This window comes from Pteropus alecto, unplaced genomic scaffold (genome assembly GCF_000325575.1).
Source record: "Pteropus alecto unplaced genomic scaffold, ASM32557v1 scaffold71, whole genome shotgun sequence".
NCBI classification, from domain to species: Eukaryota; Metazoa; Chordata; class Mammalia; order Chiroptera; family Pteropodidae; genus Pteropus; species Pteropus alecto.
Genome location: NW_006433024.1, coordinates 5,478,581 through 5,494,028, shown reverse-complemented (window position 1 = coordinate 5,494,028; position 15,448 = coordinate 5,478,581).

Sequence of the window (15,448 nt, the reverse complement as noted above, 5' to 3'; positions counted from 1 at the left end):
GGATGTTCATGGACAAATAAGTTGAAGGAACTCTGAGTTAAACTTTTATTTTTTTAATTATAAATCGTTACTGACCTTTTAATATCTCATGACTGTTGTGAAATTCTAAAGGCAATGGTAAAATGATATTATGCAGTGTTTCTCAAACTCATTTGACCTTGGGTCACTTATTTTTATCGAAATACCTATTCACATATGTCAGAATGCTAGTATTCCACAGAATTTTAGAAAATGATTTAAGGCCTAGGAATACAAAACATCTGGGCACTAATCATTTCTCTACCACTTAAACAACTATATAACATTTGTCAACCTGCTTAACTTTTCTGTGCCTCTATTTTCTTAACTCTTCAGTGAGAGTAATAAGACCAAAACCACCATCCTCTAACTGTTTCACAGAAGAAATAGGAACATAAATACAAAAGTAATTGTGAAAAGTCACATTGGTATATAATTGCATGTGCTAGTAAGTCAACTGGAAGAAAACAAAGATAATTTATAGAATCTGTTTAAATATTTTTCATTAAATTAACCAATTCAGAAATTCACGTGTCTTCATGATGTTAAAAGAACCCCCAAATCTTTGCTATCTAATGTATTAAAGACTCTGCCCTTGGAAGCAGGTTTATATTCAGCTACCCCACTGATTTATTGGAGAAAATAACGCCTTACAGGTGACAATCAGAAGGCAGCATCATACAATAATTCTGATTTAGATCATTCTGATGAGCTATAGATTTGAGCTCAAATTACAAATTCACTAGCTACTACTTCTATGACACTGAACAGGAGGACACTTGGCTTCAGTTAATGTCACTTTCTTAGTTAGTAACATGAAGATAACAGTATCTGCCATAGGGTTGTTGTGAAATTTAAATGAGAAAATACATATAGAGTGCAAAGGAAAATGCCTTGGTCATAATACATCTTTGATTGCTGTTAATTATTCTTATAAACATTATTATCATTTTATTTTTATTAAAAATAAAAATTAGGCATAGAGAGACAGTTAAATATAAATAGGCTTTGAATAAGTTGAATTAAGGAAAAGAGAGGTGCAGCCTAAATTAGAAATCAATTAATAATTTATTTCCAGTTTTGGAAAAAAATTCAGATGATTCAAATTAGTACATAATGAGAAGTAGTTGGCTATTTCTCAAAAGAGTTCTCTAGTTTTCCTTTGTATTATCAGTATATCAAAGAAGTACTTCTAAACAGAGGATAGTTCTCCAATTCAGCAACTAGAAATATTTTGCTAACTGAATTATATCAAAGAGTTTAGATTTGCATTTTGTTGAAATTTTTTTAGGTTAAGAATTACTTCAGTGACTTTACAATCCTTTTTTTTTTTTTTTTTTGGCACTTGTCTATAACAATTATTTTTCAAGTTGTCTTCTATCCTGGATTTAAGAAAATTATATATTTTATTGGTGAAATTTCAGAACTGAAATGAGGAGGCTATTTTAGTTTTCGTATGTTTATAGAATTTGTTAACAATATCAGAAAATTCTTTAACAGTTTCTTTTTAAATAGATTTATTTTAAAATATGCTGGTTCTGAAGTTAAATTTTGGTCAAGTTGCTAAATTGAAAATACCTATTAGTTTGTCTGAAATGCCATTTTTTTAAACTTTTATTCTTTATTGTAACTGAAAATGACAAATTCAGTGAAATTTGTTAGTCTCATATAGTCTTTTCCTTCAAACTCCACAAATGTTTAACTAAATCTAAAAGTTCATAAATATCAATATAACATTTTCAAATTTTCCATGGTTAAGTTACATTGTAGATACATGATCCCATAATCACAATTCCTGTATCAATGGCTATTGTTAGTGGAATGGAGACTAAAATATTTTTTTACAATGCAGCTTAGAAATTGAGTGATTTCATAGACATCAGTATTGCAATATATCCAAAGGTAGAGAAAGCTATTTGAATTATGTATTGAGTAAAAGACTTCACCTAATATCTTCAGATAATCACAGCTAATTTTTCTGTACCTAATTTCCTTTAATTCTCCAGTTTGCTATATTTTGATGGTCACAATCAAATATCTAATTTTGCTGAAACTGTTCTTATGTGACAAATAGGTACATCAGACAAACTTAGGCTATGTTAAATCCATAGGCTTTATTTTTTGTTCTACATTTTGTTAAAAATATAATCTCTAATCTGGGTGTGTCTTGAAAGTGTTTTCCTTTTTTGCCCTACTTCTTTCACCATATTGATATCCAATGTGAAGAGAATTTAGAACATTACATGATTGGAAAGATATGATCTACTTTTTTCTAATTTCATGTTATCTGTGGAAAGCAGTAAATAATCAATGAATCATGTAGATATAAATATAATGCTATCCCTATACTAGAAAGTGCCTAAAATTATAATCTATGTCACTTTCGAAGATTTTTTTTGGAAAAAATTTTAAGAATGGTCTACATTATTATCAATTAAAAGTAATTTGATCTATGTATTAGGAGACACAAAACTTTGCATCTTTGTAGGCCAGTTCTTTATGTCTTCTAAAAATTTACATTTTATATAAGAGCAAATGATACTTGATCAAATATATTCACTGTGGAATTATTTACATTAGCAAAACTTGGAAAACAATAAAATTCCCAACAGTAGAGTGGTTTATATGACTTGTGTTTTTTCATTTGATGAACTATAAAGAGCCTCTGAACATGGTAATCATCCAAATTATTACAATATCTGTAACAATGCCTATATCTATGACAAAATGTTTAAGCTTGATATAGTATTTATTCATGGTCACAACTATGAAACTATTCATTTAGAGACAAAATATGAAAATTAAAGACAGTTTTAGCATTCAGGGTATGGATTATAAGTAGCTTTTATCCCTTCCGTCCTCCCTCCCTTCCTTCCTTCCATTTCCTTTATTATTATTAAATGTTATTTGTAAAATATATAAACATTAGAAGAAAAATGAATGTATTTTATCATTCTTAAAATATCGATATTAGCAAAAAATCTTTCTTTTATATCTAAACATGAAGTGGATAATTGATTTGCTTTATAATATCAGACAGCAGCAATTTTTCACCTAAAATGTTGAATATTGATGTAAACTTGAAAATATATTCATTTAAATTATTTATATAGTAGCGTTCATTTTCTAGGCCAGTTTCTCTGAATAAAAAAAGGTAGCACTCCGGAAACTATGTGCTATTCTGATTAAGCAAATGATTAGGCCAACTTCCTAAATTTGTTTCAAAGACTACATATTGCCGAATCAAACTGGATAATACAGTAAATCTAATTAACGAATTAGTCTCGGAGAAGATAATCATATTTAAGATTGGTACATATTTTCCAGACCAATCAGAATGTACTCAGTCTAAGGACTATTGAAGAGTATTTTGAAGGCTATATTCCGAACATCTGTAATGCTTTATGTTAAAATCTCCTATTCTCTAGGGCTAGTCTCTATATTTTGTAATCTTGTTAGAAATCCCCAGTTTAACAGCAGGATGTTACAGGAAATCTGTTTGATAGGTGAGCCAAAGACCTGTATTCTAAACCTAGTCTGGCACACACTCTCAATGACCTTTGGCAATGTAATAAATCTCTTTGGAAATGGGTTCTTTAACTGTGAAATAAAAGAGGTAAGTCTATATATAATCTCTTGCAAGTTTTAGGATACCGATATTCATTAATAGAACTTCAAAAATAAAGGCCTTATTTGGATCTGGTTTCTTCCATGGATAAAGATGTTTCTTATTTAGTTCATAGAAAGGACTCTGGGACAAAAAGTATCTCTCTCTATAGTCTTAGGAACTAAAAGTTTCTTAAGGACTTAAGCTGATCGACATATGATTTTTTTTTTTAAGGGGACTCATTAGTGAATCAGAATTTTAGCAAGTGTAAGTTTTCTCATTAAGTTAACTCTTCTCTTTGTTCGTTGGTATAAGTTTGGGACTCTGTAATTCCCAACATATTTTGATGGTAAACAGAGACCCAGAGTATGAGGCATTGGCAGGTTGACGTCAGGCCTTCTGATATTTGGGGAAATGGAATTTCACAGGAAATATGATTTGAAGGAAGAGGAAACAGCAAGACAATACACGTTTTTAAAAATTTTTTATTCTACTAGCTCTTTTTCAGCCTCAAGGAAAAATCAGCAAGAGAACCTAGCAATTTCGAGGGATAGTCCCTGAACAGATCAGATTAAGAAAAGTGCATTAGAGATTTAAAAACACTAAGGCCTTCTCAGGTATTTTTAAAGCAAGAAAGATACACTTAATTTTTCCCCAAAATAAAATCACATAATTCTGTCCATGGCCAGAATAATTTTCCTTGTGGTTTTTTTTTTTTCCCCCAGCTTAAACTAATATACCTCTTTGGTTCCTTCGAAATACATTTTATTCCCAAATTGCATGAAATTGTGTTGTAGAAACATTCCCACAACTTTCTTCCAACTTGGCTTCCTTATAAAGCAAACAGCCCATTTTACCTTAAATGACTGTAATCGTAAATGCTTGGTTGGCTTTACAGAACAGCTGGGTTGTATGAGAAGGTTGCAATTATTCCCCAACTAAAAAGGGGTCTTACTGTTTTCTTTTCCTAAATCTTCATGGATAAAGTATTTAAGAAACCTGATAGAAATAATAGATTATTTGAAATCTTTCTTTCTTTGCCCAATATAGAATTCACATTATAGTATTAACCAGGCATTCTGGAATCAGGGAACTCATTAAACTTTTAGGATTTAATTTTCTCCATTTATGCTTTCATTTTCTATTTATCAACTACCTCTAATTTTTAAATTTGCCTAAAAACCAGACAGGAAAGCAAACTGAAAACTGGAATTCCTGTTCACTGAAAAAAGATTTTATAAGATAGTTTGAATTGCCTTTAATTGCTCCAGCATTGCTGTTACTTAACTTTTATTGGTGGTGGAGGCGGGGGGGGGCTGGGGAAACAACAACTCAGTAATGTAAAAATCCCATCACCCACCAGCTATTTTGTTTAAACAGAAGCATAGTGGTTAAATGGGCTAATTATAATTTATTGGCTTTCCTAATGGTTGATTTGAGTAATTCAGAAAGGATTTCCCCCGCTAAATTATATTATATATAAAATTTACCAGATAGTTATATTATCTTCTAAGTTTCTTTCTACACATAAAACTGGCTCAACTAATAATTTACACTGTAGAAAATGAATAGTAATAGACTGTTTTAGTGAAGAATCACATCTAGCTATTTAAAAGATAAACTTTTATAGAAACCAATTTATATCATTTAGAAGAGGCAAATTTCAAAACTACATTATAAAATAATTCAATTTTTGTAAATTTGCATGCATACAAAATATTTGAATAATAAGATTATGAGTGATTTTAATTTTGTCTTTGCTTTCTAAAATGCAAAACTAATGCATTGCAAATGTATTAGTTTTATAATAAAAATGAAGAATTAAATGAAGAATTAAATGAAGAATTAAAATGTTCTTTTAGAAACTAAGTAGGATTATTACAACAGTTATAAATTTTTCCAGCTATTTTATATTTCATTATATGTAGTATAGTCTTGAACAAATTAAGCTAACAGATCAGGAAGAGAAAAGCAGTAACTTTAACTTATAAATCAAAGTAGTATTTGTTACTTTGGTAGCTTCCTAAACACACTATTGCCTTTACTTTAGTTTTTTTCTTGCACTTAAAACATTTCAAATTCTTCACAATCATATTTGACATCAACCACCACTGATGTCAAACGTTGACTGTTATCACCACCAGGAAAGGCTAAATGATCAATAGTTCTGGTCTTCTGACTATGTAAATGATGTTTCCCCTTGGACTTTAATGTAGGAGAATTAAGTTGTAGCTCTATACGAATTTGGCCAAATGTTCTCCCCATTGACTAAGATGGCTATCCCTACCAGTGTGGACTATAGGAAAACAATCTCAGAAGAGGTCTTTCTTCTACTGATGAAGCTTTAATCAAGTCATTATCATTTTATGTACTTTTATGTTATGAAGTAATTGTGTCAGCTAATTTGGGTTGCATGCTTGTTTTTAAACAAGCTTTGTATTTCAATCCCAATGAAAAGTATTCTTTTTTTAAAAAAAAAATGTTTTATTTGGAAATAATTTCAAACTTGTAGAAATGTTACAAAAATAAGAATAGTACACTGAACATCCAAATCTCCTTTATCTATTGTTACCATTTTGCCCTATTTGCTTTATCATTTGCTCTCTTTCCCCCATATGAGCCTAGATCGCATATATCATGTCCCTTTACTTCTAAATACTTTAGTGTATATTTCGTAAGGATTAAAAATATTCTCTTACACGACCACAGAGCAATCAAGTTCAGTAAATTTAACTTTGATATAGTATTTTTTATCTGTAGTATGAATTCTAATTTTGTCAATTTGCTCAAAAATGATCTTTACATGCACTGAACTGTGGTACCTCCATGTTGGCACACTGACCCTCATTCACTGAGGAAAATTGTAATAAACGCAATCAGATGAAACTTTTTGTAATATCTACAATGAGGATATTGTCCACTGTATTCCAAGGTATCATCTTTATAGGATCCATAGCAGAAACTTGGGTCAAGTCTTATCACCAGAATAGCTATGTGCTTCCTGAATACTCATGGACATTAAGCATGCTTTCATGTGTACCTTGGCTATCAAGAAATCTAAAGCCAGAAGTAGGTGAAAACTCTTGCAAGAACATGTGGTGGTTTGTTTTTCTTCATACTATCCCCAGATTTATTATTTGTTTTCTCTTACTGTCTTAGTCAACTCAGGTGGCTATAACAAATTACCAGAGACTGGGTATATTATAAATAGCAGAAACATATTGCTTATGGAAGCTGGAAAGTCCTAGATTAGGATGCCAGCATGGTTGGGTTTGGGTGAAACCCCCTTTCAGGCTGCAGATTGCCAACTTTTCTTTATATTCTCATATGGTGGAAAGAGAGTGAGCTAGTTTAGGATAGATCAGTGCTCTTCTTAAAAAGGCACTAATCTCATTCAGGAAGGCTCCACCCTCATTCTCTAATTATCTTATTACCTCCCAAAGGCACCAACACTTCCATATACCATCACATTGGGGATTAGATCTCAACATATGAATTTTGGTGGGACACAAACATTCAGTCCATAACACTTTTTTTTGTGTTCCAATTTCCTCATCTATTTACTTTACCCTTAATACTAGTTTTAAATCTGCCTTATTTCCTTTTGGACCAAAGGCCAGGTAGAAATATACAAATAAATGGACTGCATATATATACATACGTACATACGTACGTACGTACACACATACATAACTGTACAAAGAAAATGTCATGTTTATAAAATTGTAATTAGACTTAAGACAGAGCTTCCATGCTCTAACTAGTTGTCTGAGTAACATCACCTCACACACCCCTTTCTCTATCAGCTGCTTATACTTCCAGACGAGAGTCAGGTGCCGAAATCACATTCTCTCAGAAAGATATCATTCTAATTCTCTTACCAATCTCAGGATTCGCAGCAACAGGATTCTCAGCAACTCATGCAGAAATTCTAATCATAGCAAACCAATGACAACTCTATGAAGACACATATGGGTGACACATAAATGTGTAGATATACCAACTTCCCTTGGCAGCTTGATAATAAAGAAGGTTTGGTAGCATTCACACTAATAAATTTAATTCACTTTCACAGTTCAGACCATTTTTGGTATCTGGCCTCATACTCTAAGCTGCCAATTGCATGTGAGCCAACTGCAGGAAATAGAGACCTTTCAGGCTTCCATAACAATGGCTTTTGTTCTCCTTTTTTATTTTGAAAACATTTTGGTCAAAACCCTAAGTGAAATCGATTCTATCCAGAACACTTAGGTAGTAAAAAATTAGAGACTGCTGGGTCAGATATAAAACTGTGATATTTAGAGAACATTTTTTAGAGATTTCTTTCCTAAGCGACTCATCTTCTTATAGGTCAGGGTGTTGTGCAAAATGTGGGAAGCCCCATACTGATCTACAGAGTTATTTCTGTAGGTAGAATATGGGATTGAACAGTTTGTTGATTCCTCACTTGAGATTGGGATTTGACATTTTAGAAAAGGCAGCCACAATCATGACCTTGCTTGATTTTCACAGCAACCCGGTGAGATCATTGCAACATAAATTATAATGCTTATTTTATATATGAGGAAATTGAGGCCTAGTGAGTTTTGTGAATGAAAAAGGGGCCACATACTAAAATTGACAAGCTCAGGGGAGTCCTGCATGGCGGACCTTACAAACTCAGAGACCGAAAGTAACCACATAGATGGTCTGAACATAAAAATTCTTAACTAAAAGTGAGTCATGGTGAGTAGACATGTCCTAGGCTTGTAGTTTTCTTGACAAAGGTTGATTCTTACCTTAAGTGAGCCTGTCTATTGTTTTTTGCATCTAAGATAACATATCTTTGAAATGTCAGAATAATCTTTTCCAGATCCCTCAAGGCACAACCCCTGGTATTAGAATATGAGACCACAGAACCCTTCATTATTATCATATTCCTGGAATACCATCTCTGTGCAAATATTGATTATTAACTACCCTGTATCCCAATATAAAAGAAGTATGTATTTCTCTATTTTGCTTTTTATCTAATCCCAGAGATTTCCCCACTTTGTTTTCTCCTTCTCCCTTAATCTACTACCAATGACTATTGTGTAACTCTCCTTACATCTCTTCCTTTTGTTCTAATGTATAAAATAAGCTGCAGAACTGCCATTCTTTGGAGCATTTTCTCAATCCATTGAGATTTTGCTTCCCGGCAATTGTCAGTTTGGCTAAAATAAACTCATAAAAATTCTCTACAGGTTTGGATATTTCTTATGTCAACAGTTTAAAGCTGCCCACTATCAGGAAAGGTCTGCCTGCATTCTATTTGTTCTATTGCAAACCCCAAACCAAACTCATCGCTTACCCATTTCACTGATGGCATCACCATGCTTCCAGTCTTCCAGGATAAATAGCTTAATCTTCAACTTTTCCTTCTCTGGAACTCTCTATATTTTGTGAAGAAGCCAAGCACTGTTGTCTCTGTTCCTAAATGTCCCTGCCATCTGTTCCTTCCTTCTGTCACTTCATTACCTTCTGACTGCTATTGCTGTGTTACTGTGGACCTGAATTACAGTCATCTTTTTCTAACTGGCCAGACTGCTACCAGCTCCTCTCTGATTCCAATGCAGAGTGGTCTAACGAACATGAACAATCATGACCCTCTTGCTTCAGAATCTACAATGGATTTGTACCATAAGAAAAAAAAAATTCAGATTGTTCAAGCTGCCAAACAGAGTCCTCAACTATTTATATCCAATTTTATTTATAATTTTATTTTCCACTACAGCATACATTCTCAACCTGTAACTTATATTACAACCACAATATTCTACTTGCTATGCTACAAAAGCACTATTTATTCTTTAAATGCTAGGTATTACTTAAGCTACTCATGCCATTCCTAAAACCAGTCTCTAAGAATTTAACTCAAACATGCCTCCTGCACAAAAAGCCTCTGCATTTCTCAAGCTGGAATTCATCTTGATTGCCCCTGACTCTTGATTCAACTTCTATTTTAAAACTCGCTGGAATCCAATCTTCAATAATTATTTCTGTGTGTCTGTCTTCCACATCAGACTACACATTTTGTAAGGGCAATGCCCAAGTCTTTTTTTCTTTGTCATTCCCTACATCAACTTCAGTGTTTTGCATTAGTAGGCATTCCATAAATGTTTGCCGAGTTAAAATACTTGAAGACCTTAGGACTTTGGGGTAAGGTATTATCTTCATTTTTATTAAATGAAGATTCCCTGATAGAAGCCACACATTAACCAAGTGCATTCATTTTTATCTAACTGTGGTTAGATTGTCAGTACAACAAAAGACAGAGCAATGTTCTGAGAGGCTGGAAGAGGAAACAGGTATGATAAAATGCTAAGTGCCTGTAGCATTTTTGGGCAGGTCAGCGTGAGGGAAGATGGCCTATAAAGGGATACACAAGCTCATAGAGAAAATGGGATGGGCAGTGAAAATGGTAGAAGAAAAGGAAAAAAGAAAGCTAGCATTTTTTGTAAGTTCAAGTCCTACACCAGGCATTTGGCATAGGTTTATACTTAACTTCCACACTAGTCACACACACAAAAAATGTTCTTATGTCAGCTATTAACTTATTTAACAATAAATTGATTGAGGCTCAAAGTGGTCCAATTCTAGAGCCTATTGTGTTCTCTGCCAGGCTGACTTGAACAGGATAGATGCTTGGGAAGGAGTGAATTGAGGTGCTAAAGACACGAATAGGGGATGGACTATCAGGTGTTAATGGGAAATTTCTATTTTATTTATAATTTTGCCTTCGGTTTATTTTTTGAAGGACAAAGGAAAGTATATTCTGACAGGAGTAATAGACCTCGAATCAGATTTCAAACTCATATCCCATGAAGTCTCTGCTCTTTTTAGCATATAAAGCCTTGCAATTTCCAATTGTACATTCTGCAGCTTGTCTGGGATCTGGAGAAAAAGGGGGAGGTAAACATAGGGAGAGAGGTGGCTTTTTATATAATCACTTTCTTTTATGGAATGAACTGTGGTTTGAAAGTTAGACTAGCATCTTTTAGACCATAAATCTGAGTGGGGCATTCTGTCCTGGCAAAAACCAGTAGCAATGTGCTAAGTGTTTATTGCCAAAAGCAATAGCATCATGACAGCAGATAATTATGAATAGTGCTAGTGAGCAATACTGGGAAGAGATGGCTCAGAGAAAAGAGAGTGACGGCTCTGGCTGAAACCAATTCAATTCTCAAACCCTTGCCTCTGATCCATTTTTAAGCTCAATCCACTTTCTTTCTTAAAGAGCAAGAGCAAGGTTTGGAGTAAAGAAACCCCTTACTGGAACTGGAATTAAATACTGATCAAGAGTGAGGAGTTTTTATTTTTTTAATACTAAGCCAAGAGCATCTTTACATTCATAAACCTGTAGAAAGTATCAGTATTCCAATGCAGGTTCCTGCAGATCCTTGTTATTTAGAATCTTTCATCCAATTTTCGCTCCTGATTTTCAGTAGACACATTTTATTAGGTGCCATAGCTGGATCTTGCTGTCTCTTTCTCTTGGTCTGGAATCAACTTATGAATGAGGGCAATTCAACCTCCACAGCATGTTAGAAGAAAAAAAAATCTAATGAATTCAGGCTGTGAGGGAAAAATCTGCTCTAGGTCTCGTTTTCAAGGGGAAGAGAGAAGAAAGGAGGCAGTCAGGCTGCTACCTGGCAGTGTCTGGAAGGAGGGTACTTCTGGACATAGGGCTTCCTGCTGGAGTTAAAAAGGCCCTTTGTTACATAAGACCCAGATGGCACTGCTCTTTAGGCAAAGCCCGTCTCTTAAGGCCACACCCTAGCCCTGCTTTCAGGAGCCTTTGCCTTGGTGCTTCAGTGCTTAGTTCATCTCAGCAAAACATTCCTGTTTACAGAGCTTTATTTAATCTGAACCCATATCCTTCCTGTGAAGAAATTTCTCCAAGAGTTAATGAAGCACAGCTACTACCGGAACACTTTGTTGATCTAGCCTCATCAGGGATTTCAGTATTCTAGGAAGTGAATGGTCCACATAAGTCATGACTGACCACTTGATCTGCAGTAAAAAGTTTTTATTCGAAGAGGATCAAGACTCTCTTTAAAAGTATTACCTACTTCTTTATTAGTACATTTTGAAGGTAACTTTATACTTTCCTTGATGATCTGAGGTCATATTTAATGTATTGATTTATTGCATGGCATGATATGATGATTTTTTTAGGCAGAGGTAAGAGGCAAAGTATTTAGCAATGGTACATAATAAAACTACCAATCAGAATGAACGCTGAAAATGAATAACCCATGTGGTCTAATTAGTGAGCCCTTGGAGATTATTGGCCCTATCTTTAGGGGTCAGTACCCTCAAACTAAATATCCGCTAGCTGTCTGGAATTTATCAAGTATCTACTTTACTTATTTTTGCTAACTTAATCCTCCAATGACATTACAGTTCAGGTAAAATTTTATTTTACAGAAGAAAAAGGACTTAGAAAAGTCAGTCAACTTGCTTAATATCACATTACAAGAAAGAGGCCAAATTAACATGTGAACACTCCTTACCTGCTTGACATCAATGTCACTTACAGCACTCTACCTTGTTCATGCCTCTTGTCCCTAATTGTCTACTATAGTAAAACTACACAGTCAAGCATGTATAATTGGTAGTTTCATTTGAACACCTTATAGTCCTCTCTCCTTTATAATTTCAGTAAAGAAGAATTTATTGAATGCCTAAAATGTGCCACGCACAGAAAAATCAAATGGCCCACACAGTGAACAAGCCCTGAATACTGGTTTTATTAGTACCATGTTCTACATTCAACATTCTCAGGTAATCTTTGCCACTTTGGCCAAATGTGAGTGCTTCAACCTTTTCTACAAAGCAAAATGGTTAACCTTTGTCTTCATGGAGACCCTTTAGGTTTCATTTTCAATTTCATGTTTAGTGAATGAGACAATTAGGGGGATAAGACAATTAGGAGGATAAAAGTTCTACCTTGCTCCTTACTATCTTGCCTACTTTCTCTCAACCTAAACACACAGTTAAGGAGAATGTGCTGAGTGATCTATATCCATTGGTACCAGTATAGTGGAGAAAAAAGTCTCTTCCTGGTCTTAATTCATTCCTTGTATATTTACTGAGTGTCTACTGTGTGTCAGACACTCCCATGGCAGCCAATCTTGATCTTTATTTCGGGTCTAACTGTGCTACCCAATCACTGTTCTGTTTGAAGCATCATTTGTACTTGAGTATTTCAAATGCCTGCTTCAAGACTTTTCCCCACTTATAAGCCAAGAACAACATAAAGTCTTTGAAGCAAAGTTTACAACCTTGTTTTTCTATTACTAATATAGCATGCTGTTCTCATCATAAGTCTGATTTGGCTATTGACATGGTGACATTTTGGAATGTTTTTTCAGAGAGCCAAAAGTAAAAAGGAAGCAACAACAACAAAAAAAAGCACAAAGAGTTCAGAACAAGTAGGTTCCTTCCAGAAAGTCTACATGCAGGAATTCGCTTTCTTCAGTGCTCTAAAAAACAAGAGTTTGGCACCATAGAGCAGGTCTGGGTATTTTCTGAGAATAGTTGTTGGGGAAACCTGGGAAGAATGTGAGGCTGACCCTCTTATTTCTCCTCATAGCTCTTTAGTGGCTCCTTGCCATCTTTTGGGTAGATATAATCTCCTTAGCATAATCTCCTTAGCAAGACCTATGAGGCCTTACAATTCAATAACTCTTCATTCCTTCAGAATTAGCTCAAGAATCACCTCTTCTGAGAAAGCTTTCTGGATATCCTCACCCCAATAAAACTAGCCAGTCTTTTGTGTTCTTCCTCTACTATGCAATAACATTTATCATGCTGAATTTCAGTATTGAGTCAGCATTTAGTCTCCACAATCAGATTGCCTGAGATTAAAACCTGATTTTCACATTTAATTATTTGACTTTCGGCAGATCTCTCAATATGTTTGGTTCAAAGGTGTTAAGAACTTTCCTTATATAGTTTTCCTATCAGTAGAATGAGAAGAATAATAACATTGTCTTTCTAAAAGTTTTGTTATAAGGGTTAAATGAATTAATGTGGATAAAGTGACTATCATAGTATGTGCCATACAAATCTCAGCAAATGTTACCCTTATAATTATCACACTCCCATTTTTCCTACTAGGCGGTTAATTTACCAAGTGCAAAAATCTGTGTCACATGTGTTTTTAGTATCTGATGATATTCGTATTTAATTCATGAATCAAAGCTTCATTGAATAGAGTATGATTCATTACAGGCTATATTAGTTAGATAACACTTTCGAGTTAACTCAAATGGTGAAAAAGAGAGATGTATTATGGGGAAATCACAGTTAGTCTTAAAGATAATCAGCCTGTTATATGATAGGACTGCAAGGAGGAACTACAAATTCCACAGACAGGTATTTTCTATAGCATCTACCCTTTTAAGAGCTTCTGCTGAAGGCTAATTACATGAATAGTTCAATTTGTTGATGATGCCAAACTTAATTTTCCTGGGAAGGTTGTGATTTTCTCCTAGACCATGCTATACCTCTGACACAAGCCATTTATCTTATAAATATACAGTAATAGTAATATATACAGCGTTACTATAGTAAAAGTAATAGTAGTAGTAGTAGTAGTAGAATTTTTATTGACCACTTATTATGGGGCAGCCACTTTTACAATTGTTTTATATGAATTATCTCATTTAATTTTAATAGGATAAACTTTGTCACAGAGTCATTAACTAACTTGCCAAAGTCTACACAGCTAGTAAAGGGAAAAGCCCAGGCCACTGGATTAAGGATTGCTGTTAGCCAGCAGGTGGTAGTCGACTGCATTAGTGAAAATTACTCCTCTACTGGGAAAATGACTCAAATTATTGACTCTTCCATACTGAAGTGCAATCTTGGAGTGTGCCAATTCACTCAGGTTCGAATATTGCCTTTGGCATTTTCTAAGTGATAGTTTGGATAGTAGCCTGTTTAACCTCTATATTTCAATTTCTTTACCTATAAAAGGGAACTATAATAGCTACTTTAAAGGGTATAGTTTAAAATTGAGTTATTTTATGCAAAGAATTGGACATAACATAGACTCTTAATGAGCAATAATCAATTTTGTTATTATAAATATTCACTTCCACTCAAACTGGTTTGTACATATGTTTCTTGTCTTTATAGAAATGAGGTCCTAATGTTCACATGTGGATCAAATTAAAAAAAACTATTTTTCTCTACTCACTCTTCATCCTATTAATGTAATATCTTATATGTGTGTTTTAAATAAATTACATAGAGCAATAGATATCACTGTGAAAACAAAGTATCACTGAGAAATAAAGAAAACAAAAAGCTAAGCCTTCATCAGTGTTTATTAGTTCAAAAACATTATGACATTTTAAGATTTTGTTTTCTAATAGAATAACTCTACCCTTCCTCATAAAGACTTAGGTACTTATTTCTACCAAATAAATTTTAAAAAGAATGCCATTTCTTAATGAGAAATATGTGACTATTGCTTTGAAAAGAAAATACTGAAATGCTGCTATTACACTCAAAAAATTACTTGGGATTTACCCTTTGTTCTCAGAACACACCACATACGCACTGGTCTTTGTTCCTTTGATTGAGCTGTTCTCCTTCCCTCTCCTCATGTCTGTATATCTTCCTTTATTTCCTGTTTCAAGTTCCACCCCATAGGTCTACAGAAAAAAAATGCTAACTATCCCTGAGTGCCCAGCCTTTTCTGATCAATCCCTTTTTCAAACTCATGTTTGGACTTACAGTCTTTCCAAAAATTTATATTACATCATGCTATTTTGTTAAATTCATACA